General features: G+C 44.9%; 1 pseudogene; it reads left to right on the top strand.

The window, feature by feature from the left end:
- Nucleotides 1–8,691: 8,691 nt before the first annotated feature.
- On the top strand, nucleotides 8,692–8,809 carry LOC126250020 (5S ribosomal RNA; annotated as a pseudogene).
- The last annotated feature ends 561 nt before the right edge of the window (nucleotides 8,810–9,370 follow it).

Here is a 9,370-nt window from a genome sequence, read left to right as displayed (position 1 = left end):
TCATCAGTCGCCTAGAACTTAGAACTAATTAAACCTAACTAACCTAAGGACATCACGCACATCCATGCCCGAGGCGTAGCAGTCGCTCGCTTCCAGACTGTAGCGCCTAGAACCACACGGCCACTCCGGCCGGCTCGCAGATTCGAATCCTGACTCGGGCGTGGATGTGTGTGATGTCCTTAGGTTAGTTAGGTTTAACTAGTTCTAAGTTCTAGGGGACTAATGACCTCAGAAGTTGAGTCCCATATTGCTCAGAGCCATTTGAACCATTTTTTTGTAGCACTCTTACCAACTTACAGGATAACGGTGCGAAATTTCGATTTGTTATTACAAATTTAAGGTTTTCATTTGACTCACCCTCGTACACTTCCTAAACTCTGTATTTACTACGTGAGGAAACTTCACACTCATTACAGTGCTGTAGCTAATCATCCACGTATGACACAAGAGATCACTGATTACACGGACATCGTTGTATGACTCATCTGCTTGACAAATTCGGAAAGAAATTACCGTTCTGATTGTACTGAAGGGATAAGGATAAGGTGAAGCTGAAGTGATGAGACGCAGTAAGCAACTAATCGACTAGCAGTCTGCATATATCCACCATGTGCTTGACAACACAAAAGGAACGGCATGAGAATCGGATCTATTTCATCCACAACCAGCCGGCCGGCTACGATTTTTCAGTAAAATCGTAACAAAATTAAGAACCGAAATGAACGCAATAAGACATTATCCACAAGCTATGCGACATTTGACAGTCTACCTGCCCGCCGGAGTGGCCGAGCGGTTCTAGGCGCTGCAGTCTGGAACCGCGCGACCGGTACGGTCGCAGGTTCGAGTCCTGCCTCGGGCATGGATGTGTGTGATGTCCTTAGGTTAGTTACGTTTAACGAGTTCTAAGTTCTAGGAGACTGATGACCTCAGAAGTTAAGTCTCGTAGTGCCCAGAGCCATTTGAACAGTCTACCTGTCGACAGTCTACTTGTCGATTAACAAAGAAAACTCGATATAGATTTAGAGAGAACCCAAGAAAAGAAATAGAAACAGTTTAGATCGAGGTTTAGATCGATTTAACTAAGAACGGAACACTGTAGTGGATCTAATCGACGTCATGAGCGACGCGAGACACTATCTAATGCCACATGCAGTGGGTCATAAGGAAAGACGAATTAATTATGAAAAATTACGTTTGCAACTCATTGGAAGAGTTAATGAACGTTACAAAAATAATTAATGTGAAAGTGGAAACACGGTGGGTGAGCAGCACGGAACAGTGACTAGCACTTCATGAAATCGATCTACAAAGAAAAATTAGTTTAAATGTAAAAGTGAAGATCGCAAACTATCTGAAATGTTCCATAAACATTATCTAAACGAATAACCGGAAAAGAAGCACTACCCAGGCCTGATTGATACAAGACAGCACGAAGGCACACCAAACCACACATGGTAGCAATGACAAGGATTCTTCGTCTAACTCACAGAATTAAAAGTCACAAAATGACATAAATAACGTAATAACGCTGTTTGAACGATGTTAACGAGGTGAAGACTAGCAGATCATTAACTGCGCCTATCTAGCCGCACACCCTGACACTAGTGGACAATTATAGCGCTGGCGGAACTTACACTATGTGCTAAAAAGTATCCGGACACACCCAAAAACGTACGTTTTTCATATTAGGCGCATTGTGCTGCCACCTACTGCCAGGTACTCCATATAAGCGACCTCAGTAGTCATTAGACATCGCGAGAGAGCAGAATGGGGCGCTCTGCGTAACTCAAGGACTTTGAACGTGGTCAGGCGATTGGATGTCATCTGTGTCATACGTCGGTACGCAAGATTTCCACACTCCTAAAAATCCCTAGGTCCACTGTTTCCGATATGGTAATGAAGTGGAAACGTGAAGGGACACGTACAGCACAAAAGCATACAGGCTGCCCTCGTCTGTTGACTGACAGACAGCCGACAGTTAAAGAGGGTCGTAATGTGTAATAGGCGGACATATATCCAGACCGTCACACAGGAATTCCAAACTGCATCAGCATCCACTGCAAGTACTACGACAGTTAGGCGGGAGGTGAGAAAACTTGGATTTCATGGTCGGACGGCTGCTCATAAGCCACACATCACGCCGGTAAATGCCAAACGACACCTCGCTTGGTGTAAGGAGCATAAACATTGGGCGGCTGAACAGTGGAAAAACGTTGTATGGAGTGACGAATCACGGTACACAATGTGGCGATCCGATGGCAGGGTGTGGGTATGGCGAATGCCCGGTGAACGGCATCTGCCAGCGTCTGTAGTGCCAGCACTAAAATTCGGAGGCGGTGGTGTTATAGTGTGGCCGTGTTTTTCATGGAGGGGGCTTGCACCCCTTGTTGTTTTGCAAGGCCCAATCACAGTACAAGCCTAAATTGATGTTTAGCACCTTCTTGCTTCCCACTGTTGAATAGCAATTTGGGGGTGGCGATTGCATCTTTCAACACGATCGAGCATCTGTGGCGGAGTGGTTACACGACAATAACATCCCTGTAATAGACTGGCCTACACAGAATCCTGAACTGAATCCTATAGAACACCTTTGGGATGTTTTGGAACGACGACTTCGTTCCAGGCCTCACCGATCGACATCGATACCGCTCCTCAGTGCAGCACTCCGTGAGAAATGGGCTTCCAGCACCTGATTGAACGTATGCCTGCGAGAGTGGAAGCTGTCAAGGCTAAGGGTGGGCCAACACCATATTGAATTCCAGCATTACCGATGGAGGGCGCCACGAACGTGTAAGTCATTTTCAGTCAGGTGTCCGGATACTTTTGATCACATAGTGTATCAGGATGTGTCCACCTCTGACCGGACTTCGAAAGAGAGTGCCTGCGTTTTTTTTTTTTTTGTAATGGCCTTCACCCACATGTCCACAGCCCGCCAATTTCTTAATGGTCATCGCGAATCACGTGACCCCTGTCAACTTCTGTTCTTCAAACTGAAACTGCTTAACTTCTACGGCCAATGGTCTCTCTGTTTGTCAAAGATCTCCCCTTTTGTGCTCAATACTAAGTCATCTACCGCTACCTCTAAGGGACAAAAAGGGGTGAGATAAGCATTCCATCTACCTACATTTGCTGAGAATTCTTACAATGAAACTCACCTGGCATCTGTGTTCCTGCGGTTTGTTTTATGTGGTCGTTCCACTTTAAATCGTTGCATTCGCATACTCCTAGATATTTTATTGATGCGACTGCTTCCAGCAAGTATTCGTCAATCGTATAATCACACATGAAGGTACTTTCTGCCTATTTAAGCGCAATGTTTTACATGTTTATGTTGAGGATCAACTGTCAATCCCTATACCAAGCGTTGATCTTCTGCAGGTCTCCCTGCAGTTCGCTATGATTTTCTAGCGTCGCGACTTTTGTGTACAACAGCATAGCCCGTGAAAAGCCTCATGTAACTTCCGGCGTTATCCATTAGGCCATGTATTCGTGTATGTTCTCTTGGCATACAGAGTACTCCTCTCAGGTACCATCAAGATAGTTGCTGACCTTGATGGTTCCACCTCACAGAGGGGTCGCCATGTTGAGTGTCGCATTTTCTCACTCCATGAGCCACCGTGAAGTTTTGGAGATTTAATCCAGCTCATCGGCGTAAAGTCTGGTTATCAGGAACTGTGTGTCACCATCTCCTCTTTCGTTCTCTACCAAATACTGATGACTGACATTTGTTCTACTACCAAGACTCGAACCTACTATCCTCTGGTAGAGCACCACCACCTTATTAAGAGTTAACGATCTCCGCTGTGATGGGGGATGCTAGAGAGGTGACTCTTATTCATATGTTCAGTAGTATAGATACCTCAAACGCGTAGCCTATTGCCAGATCAGATTAAATAAATAAATTAATAAAGATGTGGCAACCGCTCAGTTGTCCTCTGTCAGTCAAGCTGAAGACCGTTGAAATACGAATCAAGTTTTGTGTATGTGTAAAGAATAGACAAATTATACCTCCCGTAAGAACCTAGAAGAGGATGGTTCAAATGGTTCAAATGGCTCTGAGCACTATGGGACTCAACTGCTGTGGTCATTAGTCCCCTAGAACTTAGAACTACTTAAACCTAATTAACCTAAGGACATCACAAACATCCATGCCCGAGGCAGGATTCGAACCTGCGACCGTAGCAGTCGCACGGTTCCGGACTGCGCGCCTAGAACCGCGAGACCACCGCGGCCGGCTAGAAGAGGATGGAAACTTGGCTGAAAACCAAAATATGGATTGTCGGCATGCAGAGTAATTAGAGTTTCACTGGCTCTCTTCAGTCTAGAAAACGAAACAGAGTTGAATATGAAGAAATCTGCGCAGTTAACGATACATTTTTTTGATGGGTTCGAGAATGTAACAGGGAGAGTTCAGTAAACTACAGGATGACTTTCCATTTAGACATATAGTGTTGCGCAGGAAGGAAGGAAGGAAAGATTGGGTTTAACGTCTCGTCGACATCGAGGTCATTAGAGGCGTAACACAAGCTCGTATTATGTCAAGGATGCGGAAGAAAATCGGCCGTGCCCTTTCAAAGGAACCATCCCGGCATTTGCCTGGAGCGATTTAGGGAAATCACGGGAAACCTAAATGTGCATGGCCGGACGCGAGTTTGGACCGTTGTCCTCCCGAATGTGAGATCTCTGCACCACCTCGCTTTATGTTGCGCAGCTCGTGAAACCGCTGGTCGTAAAATTTCGAGAACCTTGTTCATGTTGTTGTGGATTTCAGTCCGAAGACAGGTTTGATGCAGTTTTCCACAGCACTCTATCCTGTTCATATCCGAATATTTACTGCAATCTACATCTATTTGAACCTTCTTAATGCAATCATCTCTTGGTCTCCCTCTACCATTTTTAGCCCAACACTTACCTCCAAAACCATACTGACAATTCCTCGATGCCTCAGAATATGCCCCATCAATCGATCTCTTCTTCTAATCTAGTCGTGCCATAAATTTATTTTCTCCCCATTCCGATTCAGTATCTCCTCATTAGTTACACTAAGCATCCGTCTATAGCACCTCATATCAGAAGTTTCTATTTTCTTCTCGTATGAAATAACGACATATTAAATTTCCCTCCCCCCACCCCGCCCTCCACCGCCCGACTCTTCATGACCGTCTCGCTCAAAGACCGCAGTGATAAAATAAGAGAGATCAGGCCACATACAGAAGTACACAGTGTAGTCCACGTATGTAATCGGAAGGGAAGTGGAATGCGCCATTTAATATCCAGTGAATTGTGGGATATGAATATAGAAGTAACAGTCATACATTTACGTAATATGCATTCGATACAGACACTGTACCTGCTGTGCCAGAGCACTGCTCCGATCTAGTCATAATTTTTGTGCATATTTCATTAACAACTGTTGACAAAAAGCTTTTAGGAAATGCGCACGACCCAAAAAAGCCATAGCTTGAGCAGAAGCAAGTGTTAATTCATGCAAGAAAAAGTGAGATACGAATAATGTCCGTGACTAGGCATTATCATATTTAGCGCCTTCAAGAGATATGAGTCAGGGTAATAAACATCACTGCCAGGTGCACAGCCTGTCTTACAACATTCTCCGTACACAGTGCTTTTTTTCAACAGTTTGTGGCACATTGTTAAAATCTGTGCATAGACTCGTTAACACTGTTAACAAGAGGGACTTTGATAATATTCTTCTCGGGTGTGCAGCCGGATCATAACGTCATCTTGACACAATATTTCATCGGTCCAACTGGCCGACATCTTCAGGTAACAGTGCTGGTACACGATCTCGCCGGAACTGTCAGTCAGTCAATCAGTTCCGGCGAGATCGTGTACCAGCACTCTCACCTGAAGATGTCGGCCAGTTGGACAGACGAAATATTGTGTCAAGATGACGTTATGATCTGGCTGCACACCCGAGAAGAATATTATCAATTATTACGCCGGGAAAGCCTTCGTAATCACAAGAGGGACCTTGTAATCTGTGCCTGAGGTATCTAACAAAGACAGGAATCTTAGAGGGCCCCCCATATTCATCTGCCAACGTACAAGATCATCATCCTGTTACGCTATCGTGTAGTGTACGAGTACTTCCATGCCTAGCAAGCATTCACAATTACAAGGGGGTGCTTCAAAGTGATGGCTCCGAATTTTTTATATGAAAACTCTTAAAGCTTTTTAAATAAAACAAACATTATTAACATTCTACATCTTTATTCTTCATATCTACATATTTGAAGTCCTCTGCCGTTAAAGGGCTCCAAACTGTAAAGTGTAACATGGCGGTGCGTAACGTAACTATGTCGCTGCGTGAAAAACAGCGTGTTGTAATCGAGTTTCGGATTGGAAGAGTTGGTCCAGAAATGGAGCACCCTCTTTTTCAGCATGGCAATGCCAGACCACACACGAGTGCTGCGCCACCTGCAGCAATCCGACGCCTTGGATTCACTGGAGTCGGTCATCATCCATGCAGTGCCCCACCCAATTTGATCGGTTTCCAAAACTCAAAGCGCACCTTCGAAGGACTTCGCTTTGGTAATGAAGCAGAGGTGAGGCTGTGGCTCAGTCAATAAAGCCAAACGTTCTGCAGTGACGATATCAACAAACTGGTCTTTCGTTGGGAGACATGTGCTCGACGCAAGGGTGACTGTATTGAGAAATAAATACCTATACATGAAGAGTAAAGATGTTGAATGTTAAAACGTTTGTTTTATTTTAAGAAAACTTTAAGAATTCTGGCGGAGAATATAGATACAGAGATAAATGGTGGTAAGAATGCAAACAAAATGCAATTTCTCTGTAACGCACCACCTAAGCCTATGCGTCCCTTGTTCCAAAATACTCAGACGAAATTCCTGAATAACATCAGAAAATTTGTTCGGGTTCACCCTGTATAAGAAAAATGCAACACCCAAATATAGGCCTATTATCTTTCTTTCTCCTTCTTTCCCCAGCGTTCTTCACATTTTATGAGTTCGCACGTGTTGGGCTTATCTTGAATTTGGATTACTTCGACTGTAATAATTATGTTGTCTAATGATATTGTTGTGGAGCGAACTTGATGGCAGAGTAGATGTCAGTTTGCATTCACATTCTGGAGAAGTGGAATTCAGATTTTCCCAGCCATCTCGATATAGATTTTTATTGGTTTCTCTAAATGGCTTATGACGAATGCCGGGATGGATAGTTTGAAAATACGACGGCCGATTTCCGGTCTTTGTCACCTTTAATATGAAATTATCGTGCACATCGAATATAGAAACTCGCACAAGCATCGCCACGAGATAAAAATCAATTTTCTGACGGCCACAGTCTCAGAGTCACGTTGACAGAGTCAGTTCTTGCTATAAAAGTACGAAAATGTTTAAATAGGAACTTGACAGCCCTTCGTGATACTTGGACGAAGCGATCTCGATTTAACACTCAGGGGCAAAACTAGGGAGGAAAAGCATATTCGTGCAGCAGGTTGGACCGCCCTTGAAGCCTCCCCCGAGAAGAGGGTCGGAACATTTGAAAGATGTATGAAGCACGTGTGCGGCCGAGTTGGGACCCCGTGGCGTTCATTTATATTAATAGGGGGTGTTATTAGGGGTGCGTGCCCGGTGAGCAGCGCGTGGCAAAGCGACCGCCAACTCCGGCTCGACGTCCGGTGAAGAATGTGCCCCGTGCGCTGCGGTGAATGGCTGCGCTCGTACTGACAAGGCACCATTCAGCACGTCACACCATCAGTCACCGCAAGGGAAGCCTTCCGGAGACAGGTTACCGGGGGTAACGTCCATCGAGCCTGAAACCTGGAGCGGCGCCTCTGTGCGTGATGTTAACATCGAGCGCATCTACAGGTATGTCTTCGGACTTTTCGCTAAGATTGTCTACGATTTCCCTAAATCGCTTAAGGCCAATTCCGGGATGTTTCATCGCTAATGGCCTTTTAGTTGCCGGTACGTTTGACACCAAGCTTTCTTCCTTTATTCCTTGATGTATGAATTTTTTTTTATTTTGTACCACATTGTGCATCAGTTATATTTAGTGCATTGCGTTCAAATATAGAGGGTGCACTCTTAGTAATTACACACGATGGATGTAGTTTTAACATATCGAAAAGAACGAGGTCCTTTCGAGGTTAAAGCTAAAAGTGCACTGCCCGCCAAAGACGTGGCCCCATATTTTGTTTTTATTGTATCTGTTGCACAATAACAGCTGTAAACAGTCAACTTTATGTACAAAACCGGGTGAAGTGGCGCAGTAGTAACAGGCTGGACTCGCATTCGGGAGGATGGCGGTTCAAAACCCCGTCAAGTCATCCAAATTTAGAATGTCCACGATTTCCCTAAATCGCTTAATGCCAATTCCGGGATGTTTCATCGATAATGACCTTTTAGTCGCCGGTACGTTTGGCCCCAAGCTTTTTTCCTTGATGTGTGATTTTTTTTTATTTTGTACCACATTGTGCATCAGTTATATTTAGTGCATTGCGTTCAAATATAGAGGTTGAGTCGCGTAAGATGTAACACCCCTTTTATTTTGTAAACAGTTCAAGAAAATGAAAAGAGATTTTCGACAAATAATGGTACGTTGACATGCACGTAATTTTGTTGCGTCAGTGATACTCTTAACTCTTGTACCGACTTTCATACTGAAGTAAGTAATTTTTTAAAGGGCTTTCTAAAGTCCTTAGGCAACGGCCTTGCCGCAGTGGATACACCGGTTCCCGTTCGATCACCGAAGTTAAACGCTGTCGGGCGTGGCCGGCACTTGGATGGGTGACCATCCGGGCCGTCATGCGCTGTTGCCTTTTTTCGGGGTGCACTCAGCCTCGTGATGTAAACTGAGGAGCTACTCGACCGAATAGTAGCGGCTCCGGTCAAAGAAAACCATCGTAACGACCGGGAGAGCGGTGTGCTGACCACACGCCCCTCCTATCCGCATTCTCAGCTGAGGATGATACGGCGGTCGGATGCTCCCGATGGGCCACTTGTGGCCTGAAGACGGAGTGCTTTTTTTTAAGTCCTTGAAAAAGCGAATACTGTGATGTACTTTCGCTGTTACCGATGTGCTCTTCGAATTCCTTGCTGAGGCGGCTTTTGTTATGGCTGTACTGCTCGCCAAATGCTAGTTCCTGTGCTGAGAGACGGTGTTCCGGCTGATGTGTTTTTTTGTCATCGGTCTTCTGAATGGTTTGATGCGGCCCGCCACGAATTCCTTTCGTGTGCCAGCCTCTTCATGTCAAAGTAGCACTTGCAACCTGCATACTCAATTATTTGCTGAATATATTCCAGTCTCTGTCTTCTTCTACAATTTTTGCCCTCTACAGCTCTCTCTAGTACCATGGAAGTCAGCCCCTGATGTCTTAACC

This window comes from Schistocerca nitens, chromosome 3, assembly GCF_023898315.1.
Source record: "Schistocerca nitens isolate TAMUIC-IGC-003100 chromosome 3, iqSchNite1.1, whole genome shotgun sequence".
NCBI classification, from domain to species: Eukaryota; Metazoa; Arthropoda; class Insecta; order Orthoptera; family Acrididae; genus Schistocerca; species Schistocerca nitens.
This window is presented reverse-complemented; position numbering and strand designations above follow the sequence as displayed.